Genomic DNA, 13,239 nt, shown 5'->3' with positions numbered 1-13,239 from the left:
TGTCTTTTATTACTTCTTAATCATTTACAAATAATTTTCTTTAAGTTTTTGAGTTGAGATGAACAGTTGAAATGACTAACTACTATCATCAATCCTATCTGGAAACCCTGGTGGTGCAGTGGTTAAGTGTCATGGCTGCTAACCAAAAGGTTGGCAGTTTGAATCCACCAGGAGTTCCTTGGAAATTCTATGGGGCAGTTCTACTCTGTCCTATAGGGTAGCTATGAGTTGGAATCAACTGCATGGCAATGGCTTTATGATTGGTCCTATGCTGAAGGCTTTTACTAGGAATAGGCTATATAAAACTTACTGAAAACATTTATTAAAACCTTTACATTTTAATTAATGTAATGGAAAGAAATCACACTGCTTTTTAAATAGTTTTTTTTTTAATTTTCTTATTACCAAACCAGTATATGTTAATTGTAGAAAATTTTGGGAATACCAACCTCCCCCACAAAAAATACAAAATTAAAGTTATTCATTATTCCAACTTCCATAGAATACCACTGAAAACAATTTGGTATTTCCAGTTTTGTCATCTATGTGTGTGTGTGTGATTCTATATATACATGAAATAAATCCTTATTTACAAAAAACAGGGTCATAATGTGCATTCTATTTTGTAGCCTGCTTTTTCCTTAATGCATTGATAATAGATTCACTGTCATTAAACATTTACTTATTTTATTTCTATTTTTGTTGGCAGCATTGTCTTTCATCACAGGATATTCAATAATGATTTAATCAATTTGCTATTGTTGCATATTTACTTTGTTTTGAGAATTTTCACCATTATCAATAATCCCTATAATGATATATATAAGGGTTATAGCTAAATGTCTATACCCACCCAGTGCTGTCTATATGTATTAATAATTATTATACAAATAATATTATAGCTAATTCTTTATATACATTAATAATTATTTCCTTCAGATAAATTCCGAAATGGTTAATTCCTGAGTCAAAGGATATGCAAAATTATAAACCTTTTTAAAACAAAACTACCATTTATCAGGCGCTTACTAAGTGCCAGGCACGTTACTTCTTTATTTAGATTAATCCTCCCAGAAAAGGTATCACCCCATTTTAAGAGGTAAAGAAAAGGAAGCTGAGAGGTCATGTCATTTGTACAAGCGTAGCGGACTGTGTCAGTGCCCCTCCCATAAACTCTACAGCACCTGTGACTTCTTACTTGAGGGCCATTTGGCCTTGGGTTCATGTTCCACCTGAGCCCAGGTAAGCTGAACTTGACAGAGAATTAATGTCCCTGGAAGCAGCTCTCAACTATGACAGCTGGATATTGGTGGATAAATACCCCAGCTTCCTCGCCCCTCCACTTAGATAACAAGTGTTTCTCCACTGTTTCCTCTAGTTTTCCTGCAGGAACTGAGCTCCATTTGCCCACAGTGGTAAACGGGGTTTGTATACACACTCTGTCAACTTCCTTCCCTTGTCTGACTCCCCTGCTGGTAGGACTCCTCCCAAATAAACCACGTGCACTCAAATCCATTTCTCAAAGTCCGCCTCTGGGGAAACCCAAACCAAGATATCAAGGATGTTAGTTTAATACTGCAAAAATGTTCACCTACAATGCTTTTATAAACAGATGAAGAATGATTTGTAAACTTTGTAAAAATATCTGAAAATATGTATTTGAGTCAGAACCATGAGATACATTCAGACTGAAATAAGAATATTTTGTAATTATGCTATTTTATGTTATGGCATTTATATTGAAACTCTAGCACTTAGAATCAAGTTAACCACGCTCTTTAGAGCTGGACACACTTCTATCATCAGTGTGTGCCTACAACCTCAATTGTCTTAAATGAGATTTTTCTCCTTTATTCTCCCTAACTGCTCTTCTTCAACATCTTCTCCGCAGGTTGTCATTGTAATATGTCAGGAGGATGGCAGATACACCCAGAAGTGGGCTGGTGTACCATAGGGTAATCACACACTGAATCCTCACCCTCTCAGAACATCCATACAAGCTTACATTCCTAATCCACCGTTTCTGCTGTTTCACACCCTCGCCAACATAGGATACTATTTGACTTTCTAATCCTTTGCCTCCGAGTCATGATTTTATGGAAAAGAATATTGAACTCTTCCCTTGAAATGCTTCCCCAAAGGAAGCTGTTGCACATGTAACCTATATAATCTACTCTTCACTATTCAGCAACTGAAGTCATTTTGTGGGTTGGAGGGTATCTTCATTACTCTCCTTCTCTTCATCTACCCATCCCTGGCCATCATCAGAAGGTCAACAGAGGACATCCATGGGGAAAAAAATAGAGATTTGCTTTTAACTAATCCTAGTAAGAGTCTATTTTATTAGTTACTAATGAAACTTTTACATGTTTTAGTAAGGGAGAAAGTTGAAATTTTTGGGTAAGAGCTTTTTTGCAAATATATGGATTGACTATTAGGAATATAGTATGAATGCTAGTATTTCAAACTCTGATATTTTTATTGAGAATTAATTATACTGAGTAAGCTCTAAAGGCAATCTAGCTGTTAATTGAAGATGAAGTAATTCCCTACATTACAGATACATCTGAGAATATTTTGGTTACATTTTATGATGTTGAAATAGATTTTCTTTCAGAAGTTACCCCTTTTGTGTCTTAGAGGGAAAATATGTAGCTTGTCTAAACTTAAAATGATGAAGTATGAGCTGCACACATTCCTATTTAACACAACTAATTCTATAACCATCTCTGGGCTCTTCCAGGTGTGATGCCTCTTCTTCTTTGGCGGCTACTAGATCACCGCGTGCTAACAGCTGTGCCATTGCCTCTAGGTCTGTCATACAATTAGTCTTGTGATGAACTATGCAGGTTGCTTTATTGCTCCAGAGAACATTTTCATATGCTAGGCCTTGAACTTTAAGGAGTATACATACATTATGTTCCATATGTCACTATTCTGTAGGGATGATTAGAGTCGTTAATTTTCAGATTCTCGAAATTCATCCCCTTTAGGATGAACCAAACAAAAATCGTTATCCCTCTCTTCATTTTCTCTCAAAATGAACACCAGAAATTTTTGCACTGGTTCTTAAAATATGAACAACTGACTGAAACAAAAATTTCAACAGCTTTGTAAAGAGCTATTGTAGCGATGCTTTTTTTTTTTTTTTTTTTTAATGAATAAGTAAAATAACTGTGAAGTTTTGGTTGATGTAGTATTCTAGATCCCAAGGGAAGCAAAAATTAGCTTTCACATTTAAAAAACATAAATAAGTTTGATTACTAGAAAATTAATGTATATATTAATTTAGGCCGTGAACTTTCTTTCCTGACAGAAAAGTTCTCTCCAGTTCCATGAATGTCTCTATGAATTGCAATTTTTTTTGTCATTTCCTGTTTCAGAAAAGATTTTCATTTTTTCTTGAGCTTTCTGATTTTTCTTGCATGCTTTTGTCACTTATATGACAAATACTATAATTTACATGACAAATGGTATCATGTATATACTACAATGTATATGACAAATACTGTAACGTGTTTGTCATTTAAAAAGAAAAAATACATATGGTGTTTTCCTAAGCTTTAACACTGCAAGGAAAAAATCACTAGAGAGATTTTAAAAAATTAAATGGAAAAAAAGGTTTAAAGACAGTTAATTTCCCCATTAATGAGGAAATTAAAAAAAAATTCAATTTACTAAGATTCTATTCTGCAGTCTTGGCTACAGAAATTTACATGAAATGATCACCGTAAAGCTATCTATTTTCATGTTTATAAAGGTCTCCAAATACAAAGGCAACTGTAGTAAAATTATGAGTAAAATGTTTGGTTTCTCATACTCCCCAAATTATTATAACACATTTTTTTTGTGAGCAATTTAAAACGCTGTTTTCCAAGTAACGTTAACTCCTCAAAAGAGTATTGAAGACCAGATATGTTTAAAGAGAAATATGTTTATGCTATGCCTTAAAGTATTGCTTAATAATTTTGGAAATAAATAATTTTTTTTTCATTAGGAAGTACGAGCATTTTCTTTTTACACAGTGTTTTTTTTTTTTTTTTTAACCATCACCTTTTTCTGTTGCTTGTCAGATAATGGATATTTTTAACAGTTCCCTATTTAGCAAAGTGTACTGAGTGAAGTTTTTTTTTTTTTAACTGAGTGAAGAGGAAGTAAGCGCTATTTGTGTTGTTCTGGTGGGTGTGTGTGGGGGGGTGGTGGTGTGGTGTTAAACAGAAAAAGGTCTGAGCGGCAACAATTGGGGAAGTGGAATTTTTAACAGCTGTTCCTGTTAGATTCCCTGAGAAGGAGATTGCCCGAGGTGGGCCATGGGACAAAAGGATAAAGCGAATGAAAACTCGGATGTAAAGCAGGAAAATGACTGCTGAGACCCCTGAGCTTACACCTGAATCGTCTCAAGCTGAGTGGTGAGACCTCTTTAGCATGCTTCAGAAGCTGGTGATGAACTACACACGACCAGGAGGCAAACTGGCTGCAAGCAGGATTGTCTGCATGTTATGTATAATGATAACCAGCGGTCTTCTGGGAGAGGGAGGCCATGATTTCATCTCTGCCAGCATCTCAGATCCCCTCGGATACTGAGTCCATTAAACCAAGAACAGAAGGGTAAATTTTAAGTAATGATTTCTAATTGGAAAGTAAAGACAACTTCTACTTAATGGGAGGTGAATGTGAATAGCTCTGATTTTTAAATAAAGAGATGACTCAAATTCATTTTTTTTTTTATAACTGGTGTATTTTTTCCAGAAGGAGAAATCATTAATAAATTAGTAATAAAGTCTCAGGAATATCTTCCATAAAAGGTTGGGCTATCATATTTTCATTGTAAAAATGTGCCAATACAAAGATAAATTTAAGCACACTATAACTTATACATAATAAATTTAGTAAATTAAAGTTAAGAAAATGAATATAAAGAAGGCACTTTGAATAGACAATAAATGTTTCCCATTGTAGTATCATTGCTATCATTATCCAGCGCTAGCTATATTATAACAAAAAACCAAATGAAACCCATTGCTGTTGAGTTGATTCTGACTCATAGCGACCCTACAGGACAGAGTAGAACTGCCCCATAGGGTTTCCAAGGAGCGACTGGTGGATTCAAACTGCCAACCATTTGGTTAGCAGCTGAGCTCTTAACCACTACGCCACCAAAGTTCCAACCGTATCATACACACACAATCATAGCATGTAGTAATAATAGTATTTTAGCTTTGAAAACTATTTATAGTTTAAAGAGTAAACATACTTTTTTTTACTTGAACTTTACAAAGACAGAGTGAAGGTGACATTGTTCTTATTTTACAAATGAAACAGATACCAAGAGGTTAACTGTAAGTTAGTAAGTGGCACAAAAACAAAAAACAAAAAAAACTCATTGCTGTTGAGTTGAGTCTGACTCACAGCAACCCTACAGGACAGAGTAGAACTGCCCCATATGGTTTCCAGGGTGAGGCTAGTGGATTTGAGCTGCCAACCATTTGGTTAGCAGCCAAGCTCTTAACCCCTGCACCACCGGGGCTCTAGTACATGGCAGACAGGACTACAATCCATGTCTTCTAGCTCCAAATCTCATGTGCTCTTTCTATGCCATAATTACCTCTGACATAAAGATTGCACATCAAAACCAACTGTCATTTCAAGTATTTGACTGCTTGATGCTATACAGTAAAAATGCACTTTATAATTTATGAGCCGAAATAAACTCCAACTTCAAACCCTTTTGATTATGTGGAATATTTCACCTATGTATAACATTTTCACCTTGCTAACTACTGGTTTGGGAATACCTTGGGTCTAGAGCTGAACCAAATAACTGTATTTTGTAGATATATGACCATCTATAGCTCTTTGGAAGAAAACTGATTATATATATGTATATATATATAGATGTATGTATGATAAGATGATGTAATATGGTTTTCTACAAGTTAGAACCTACGCTACATACTTTATGCTCATTTTCTTACTTAATTCTCATAAAGCTGTGCTGAGTTGGGAGGTATTATCCCCATTTTACAGATGAAGAAACTAAGGCTCAGAAAGGTAAGTTACTTGCCCGGTGTCACGTGAGGAGGATGTGGCAAAGCTGAGGTTTGGTAACGGTCAGCCAGATTTTAAAGCCCATCCACTTCACTAGTTCATGGTCTTCTTACTCCAGAGTTGATGGATATACTCTTTAAAAAGCATGTTCAGGGTTTGGCATCTGAAAAATGGTGGTATTTACTACCCTTACTTCACACCAACTTACAATAGCCAAATGTTTGTAGCAGATGTAAGCATCTGCATCCATTTCAGGCAACTCTAACTAAATATCATACAATATTAAACTGGATCCAAACTCTCTTCCCATAGTCAGCAAAACGGAGCCAAAAGATGACAGAGAACGGTGAAAATGCAGATAGAAAGATGTAATTGCTCTCAGAGACAAATTGATCGGACCACCTTTGTTAGTAGGTGTGGCCCATTAGAAAGATTTATCAAACCATCATATACTACAAACATACAAAACTTTCTAGAGTTAAGGCACTTTAAATAATTCATGAAGGACCTAAAGGAAAATCGAGTCTCAGATACCCTCTTTTGACCCCTCCTTTCCCTTAGCTTCTTTACTTTTCCCTCCTTCCTTGTATTATTTTTCTTTACATTTTTTTCCTTTCTTCTGACATGCAGTTTCAAGAATCTGTCACGTAACAGTGTAAGAGATGCAAAAATGATTAGTGCAAGGGTATTTGCTTCTTTTTTCTTTCCCAGCCTACTAATTCTGGCATGGCTAAGTGGTAATTCTTCCTTCCTCCCTGGGACAAGCCCACCTCAACTGAGTTTTATTATGCAGATCAGGTGTGTGTGTATATATATATATATACACAAAGAAAACCTCACTGCCGTCGAGTCGATTCAGACTCATAGCAGCCCTATAGGACAGAGTAGAACTGCCCCATAGAGTTTCCAAGGAGCGCCTGGCAGATTCAAACTGCTGACCTCTTGGTTTGCAGCCGCAACACTTAAATACTACGCCACCAGGGTTTATGTGTGTGTGTATTGTATGTATATATATATATATATATATAAATAAAATTTTGGGGTGAGGATATAAGAAGCAGAGATGGGCTTCTAAGGACTTCACACTGAAAGGAGCCAAGATTTACTGACCTGAGAGCAAAAAAGGAGGCAGAAGGAGAGAGGGAAGGGAGAGGAGTCATAAGACCACACGTGAGTTCAGTACAGGAGGAAACGGGTTAGGGAGTGACATTAAGATAGGTTTTACTTTAAACCAAAAATATCTCTGAAGTCTTCTTAAAACCAAACTATCGTTGAGGTTAACTAGTAAAGAATGTCTGCCTTGAGCATCGTGCTTTTTTAAGATCTATCTATCTGTATGGAATCAAACTGACAGAGCAACTCCAAAGATTAGGTAGGCAACTTAGGGGGCAGTGAGTTTATGTTCACGTAGTTCAAGGAACAACTTGGAAAAGGAGCATAAAAACGGCTGCACAACTAGAAGACTGTCGTCAGTGTAACTGAATTGCACATACAGAGGTGGGTGAACTGGTGGCCGTTCTGCTGTGTGTGTATTCTCAACGACAAGGTAAAATAAATTATAGCATGCATATTGGTTTCAGCGGTAGTTAAAAAAAGTGTCTTCACTCATAAAAGTGGCCAAAAGGGTTTACGTATGTTAATGTAGAGTCTGCCAGGCGGCTTATTATTTGATTTAAGATCCCCGTTCAATAAGGGATTGGATGACTTTTAAGGGAGAAGGCAAAAAAAACTAAATAGAAAAAGGAACTAAATAGGAACAATTGCAAAAATCACCTCCCCCAAAACTTTCTGTCAACTAAACATGACAAATTAAATCAATCATTCTTTGTTGGAAATGACTTCTGATATATTATGGCTTTATCTTTGCTTATATCTATTGAAACCCTAAGAATATATCATTTTACAGATATGAAATGTGTTCTCCACTGTTAATGGATTTTTATCAACAAACCATGAGTTGCTAGAATATCAGTAAAACTATTTTTTTTTTCTGATACCTTTATTTATTTGCATTTTTCTATGGGATGCTACTGATGGGGCTAGAGATTTAGGTGAACCATGTATACAAACTAACACCAATGTTAGAATAATTCTAAACTATTAAAAAAATTTTTTTCTTATTATAAAAATGCTAGCATGTATGCAAACATAGATAAGCTACTTATTTGCATATGGGATAACTAAATAATAGTGCGTGTGATGAATTCTGTCCTATAAAAGCAACTGAAGCATTGATCGGATTAATTTTGCTTTCCTAGTCTAATTCCTAATAGGATATATTATTGCTAAATAATAGGAAGCAAATAGTTCACTGAATATTCTGAATACAGTTGGTGTCCCTAAAATTATAAAGTGGGATGGAGTATTTAGGGAGGAAGAAAATTCATGCATAAAACAAAGTGCTAAGGAAGGCCTTTCCTTTTTCTTTAAATAACTTCATGGCTGGAGTACTGGATTGTGGAAGCTGGCACAATTTACCAGAGCCTTAAATGTGATTTTCAAATCTTAGAACCTCATAAGACACATTTACCTTCTAAAATTTGGAATTGACTCTGCATGGGATATTTACAGGTCTAAATTGATGGCCAGAGGAAATTACCGTTTCTTTTTCTCAGCACCTGCATACGCAGGTAGCTTCCTGCTCTTTAAATGTCAGGGTCTCCGCGACCTCAGGCACAGGTTTATTAGTGTAACTGTCCTTTCTTCAACCCTGCCCTTCCCTCACTAGGGGCATTTCAGCCCTAAATAAACCCATTATTTGTTTTTAGTTCAGCTCTATTCTGTTATTTAGTAAATAACTCCCTGCCAGTAAGGACAAGGTCGCCAAACTTTTATTCATATGCTTGTCAGTGTATTCTTCTATGTGTTAATAATTTATTAGTACTGTAAATGCATTAAAGCCTTTAAGTTAAGGTCCATTTGCAAAATTTTTGAATTCCTTCTGTTTCTGATCATAGAAACTATTAACTAGAAATATGTGCTTGTGACAGATTTATCTAAGCTGAGTATCTTTAAAAAAAAAGGAAAAATCTTTAAACCATGAACAAGGTTGGAAGGGCCAAACTTGTGAGCAGAGGTTGGATCCAGAGGGAGATCCTGAAAATGTGAATATATTCCAAATTATAAAATTAAAATACAAGTGGGGGAGTAAAACAGTGTATAGAATTAATGACAAGAATTAAAGTTAGATGGGCTATGAAAAAGGAAGAAAAATATTAAATTGAACCACACGCCTTCTTGCCCTGGCTCTGACATGGCAAAGCTTTTGATTTCTGTGTGTTCTTAACCCTCTTCACAGCCACACTGTCACAGATGGAAGAGGAAGGCAAAAGAAAAAAAAAATTTTTACATATTCAATTTTTTACTTTGTGATTAGCCTAATCAATCAATCAGAGAATCTGTCCTACTTACTAATCAATTGTATAATCTTTTTTTTACAATATATTTGCTGTGTGAGGAGCAACCAATCCTGTTAACAGATTTCTAGCAGGTAGCTTGTAGGCTGGAAGCACAGTGGCCAGATGAAGAGAGAGTACAGATAGAAAGACATGCTGCAATTTGCAAATAGGTAACGGATCACTTATATAACATGATTATCTTCGCCAGGTCCGGAAACAAAAAAGGGAAAGGGGATTCAAACGAAAGGCTGAAGAATGACCTTTTATCTCTGAGAGGAAGCAAGGAACAGTGGTTAAAATAAGATACTTGGGAGAATGAAAAAAGTATTGTCTTCAAATCTGAAATAATTCAGTGCAACAGCAAACCCAGATTGCCCTCTAAAATCAGCCTGAGCTGGAAGACCTCTATCCCCTACATTATATAAAACTGCCCAGTGTCCATCCTCCACCCCAGCAACACCCCAGCCCCAGCTTCTCATTTCTTGGTGATTCATTAGTACCTGTCCCCCAGCTCCTGTTTCATAGATGAATCTGATGCCTTCTGTACTTGGCTTTCGGCATCTTCTATCCAGACCTGACAATGATCCTTCATTTGCCCTGCAGGGCTGCCCCATGGGTCTGGCTCAAATCTGATGCTTGGCTGCTGCTTCTCTGGTGTCGCACCTGCAAGTCCTCAGTTCTGGGTAAGCTCTGCTCCAAGAAGGCAGCAATATTCTGCCACTGGCAAGAGCTGAGCTCTGAGGACTGCCCTGGTTCTTCTCAACTGCAAAGGCTACTCTTGATGAGTAGCAGTGAGCCTGAGGGCTGGAACATGGCCTCGCCCTCCTTTCCAAAGCCTACATCCTGACTGGAGAAATAAATGATAAGAATTAACTAACCCTACCCCTTAAAAAGGAACCCTGGTGGTGCAGTGGTTAAGAGCTATGGCTGTTAACCAAAAGGTCTGCAGTTCAAATCCACCAGCCACTCCTTGGAAACCAGGATGATCTCATCTCAAAATCTCCAACTTAATTACATCTACAAAGACCCCTTTTCCAAATAAGGCCACATTCACAGGTTCTGGGGATTAGGAAGAAAGCATATCTTTTGGGGGATTCAACCACTATAATTGAAACACTATACCCTATATATCAGGCATTGTTATCAGTCCCACTTGTTAGATGGGGCAATTGAGGTTTAGAGAGTTTAAGGGACTTTCCCACAGTCACACAGTTAATAGGTTGTAGATATGAGACTTACACCTGATGGATGGCTTCCTTACTTCTAGAAAACCAATTTCAGTAATTTTCTGAAAGCTGCCAAATATTGCTTCTTCAATCTATTCATTAGTAGAGTTATACTACACTACTAGACTTATCTTCCAAAATTACAGGTCAGATTCAGTGCCTGGCATGACACCTGTCATATAAAGGGTGCTCAATAAATAGCTGTGAATAAATTGATGAGATCATGTCACTAGTCTCATCAAAGACCATCAAAAATTCTCCCACTAACTAAAAAATGAGCTTCATACTCCCCCCAAGAGCATTCAAGACCCTCTGACCCTCTATAAGACAATCAAAAAAAAAAAAAAATCTTGGAATGAGGATGACCTTTCTAAGCATGACCAGAAGTCATGCAAGAGAAGACTGAAAAATCTGCCCACACACATATTTAAAAGTTCAGCATGAAAAAAAATTCATAAACAAGGTTAAAAAACAAGGGCCTAAAGTATTATGCCTATATTCCTTAGAGACACAAAAACTTCTTGGGGAAGCAGAAAGGTTTATTCATTGTTGTGGGCATGTAAACTGATGAAGCTTCTTTGAAGGGAAATTTGGAAATAAAAATAAAAACGTAAATCCACCTTCCCTCTGACTCAGCGTTTCTACCTCCAGGAATTTATTCTATAGATAATCTCTCATGTTTCTGCAAAGATATTCACGGCTACATCCTTTGCAATGAAAAATGTTGGGAAGAACCTACACACCCGCCAATAGGGGAAGGTTAAATCATTTGTGGCACAGCCATATGCTGGGATACCATCCAGCCCTTTCGAAATCAGGCAAATCTACGTACATTAATGTGGAAGAAATTCCACGAAACAGAGTTAGGAAAAACGCAAGGTACTGAACAGTGTGTATAAAATGCTACTATTCTGTAAGGAACAAAAAGGACACATATTTATATGCACATATATGCTATGTATGTGTAGGTAATTTTATGACGATAAACCAGAAACTTCTAACTGTGAGCCTGGGAACGGGGGCAAGGAAGATATATATTTTTATCATAAAGCCTTTTGTATTGTTGGCTTTATTTTTGCCAAATGCTTGCAACCAACCTCTGCACTCAGAGAACCCCCAGTTCATCCCGCTTTGAATTACAGTTAATTGTTGACAAGTCAGTCGCACCCATTACATTAGCTCCTCGATGCACGAGCTCTGTGTTCCCCAAAGTACCTGGAAAGGAACTTCACTGAATGAATATCATTCACTAAAATACATAAAGGCTGCAGGGTCATCTAAGAACATCGAAGTTTCCTAGGATGGCCATTTTCAAGGGTGCGTGAGAAAAAATATCTAGCCCAAGTACAGGAATCCTGTTTAGCATGTGTATTTAAAAAAAAAACAAAACAAATAACAGATCCTCAAAGCTGAATATCAGCCAGTGCTGTATATCAAGTAGGATTATTATAAGGGATGGATGTGAAATGAAATAGAATGATACATTTTTTTAACCCATTGCCATCAAGTCAAGTCTGACTCACGGTGAGCCCCTGTATTACAGAGTGGAACTACTTCAAAGGGTTTTCTTGGCTGTAATCTTCATGGAAGAAAACTCTCAGGGCTTTCTTCCATGGTGCCACTGGGCTGGGTTTGAATTGCCAATCTTTAGGGTATTAGTTAAACCCAAACTGTTCCCTTTAACCCCCCCCTTTTTTATGGTAAATATATATATAACAACACATTTTCCATTCCAAAAAATTCTACATGTACAATTGAGTGACATTAATTACTTTCAACAAGTTGTGCAACCATTACCACTCTTTGTTTCCAAATTTTTCCATCACCCTTAACAGAGTATAAGTGTCCCCTATTCAATGAGACTCGCTTTCCCACTCCCTGTTTGCACCTGGTAACCACTAATACCCTTGGTCTCTCTGCACTTGCCTATTCTAGATAGACCACGGAAGTGGGATATAACACATAACTTATTGCACCCAGCATAATATCTCCAAGGTTCATCCAGTGCCTAGCGTAAATCAGGACTTCATTTCTCTTTACGGCTGAGTACACTCCATTGTATGTATATACCTCATTTTGTTTATCTAGTCACCTTTTGACTATCGTGAATAGTGCTGCAATGAACACTGGTGTACAGGAAGACAGATTTTCAATACATGAACGTAAGAGAAGAATGAAAGAAAAAGGATACATATTATAATATTTACAATATTATAAAATGATAATGTTATAAAAAAGATGGGTCTTTACAGGTTTTTTTTTTTTGTCTTTTTCTTTTCCTTTCCTGTTTGTGTTTTAGGTAAAGAAATAATCCCTGGTCACAAAATAGGCAGATACTGGTGCGATCATGAAGCAGGATATTTTTCGGATTGGCACTATCGGTTCCTGCCTGCCTGCTGTCTTTCCCACGCCACCACACACTGAAGAGCCATATCAACGTAGTGTACTCTGTTGTTTAGGAAGGTGGGGAAATCGTTTTTGTCTAAGCAAATTTTCCTAAGTCACATTCTAAAATTACCGTAATTTTTTTTTACACTATTTACTTTTTAAAAAATCATTGCTATTTT

General features: G+C 36.7%; 1 protein-coding gene across 1 annotated transcript in view; it reads right to left on the bottom strand.

The window, feature by feature from the left end:
• TTC29 (tetratricopeptide repeat domain 29) overlaps nucleotides 1-13,239 on the bottom strand; it is a 301,390-nt gene that overhangs the window by 168,795 nt on the left and 119,356 nt on the right. The window lies entirely within an intron of this gene.

This window comes from Elephas maximus, chromosome 13 (genome assembly GCF_024166365.1).
Source record: "Elephas maximus indicus isolate mEleMax1 chromosome 13, mEleMax1 primary haplotype, whole genome shotgun sequence".
Lineage (NCBI taxonomy): Eukaryota > Metazoa > Chordata > Mammalia > Proboscidea > Elephantidae > Elephas > Elephas maximus.
This window is presented reverse-complemented; position numbering and strand designations above follow the sequence as displayed.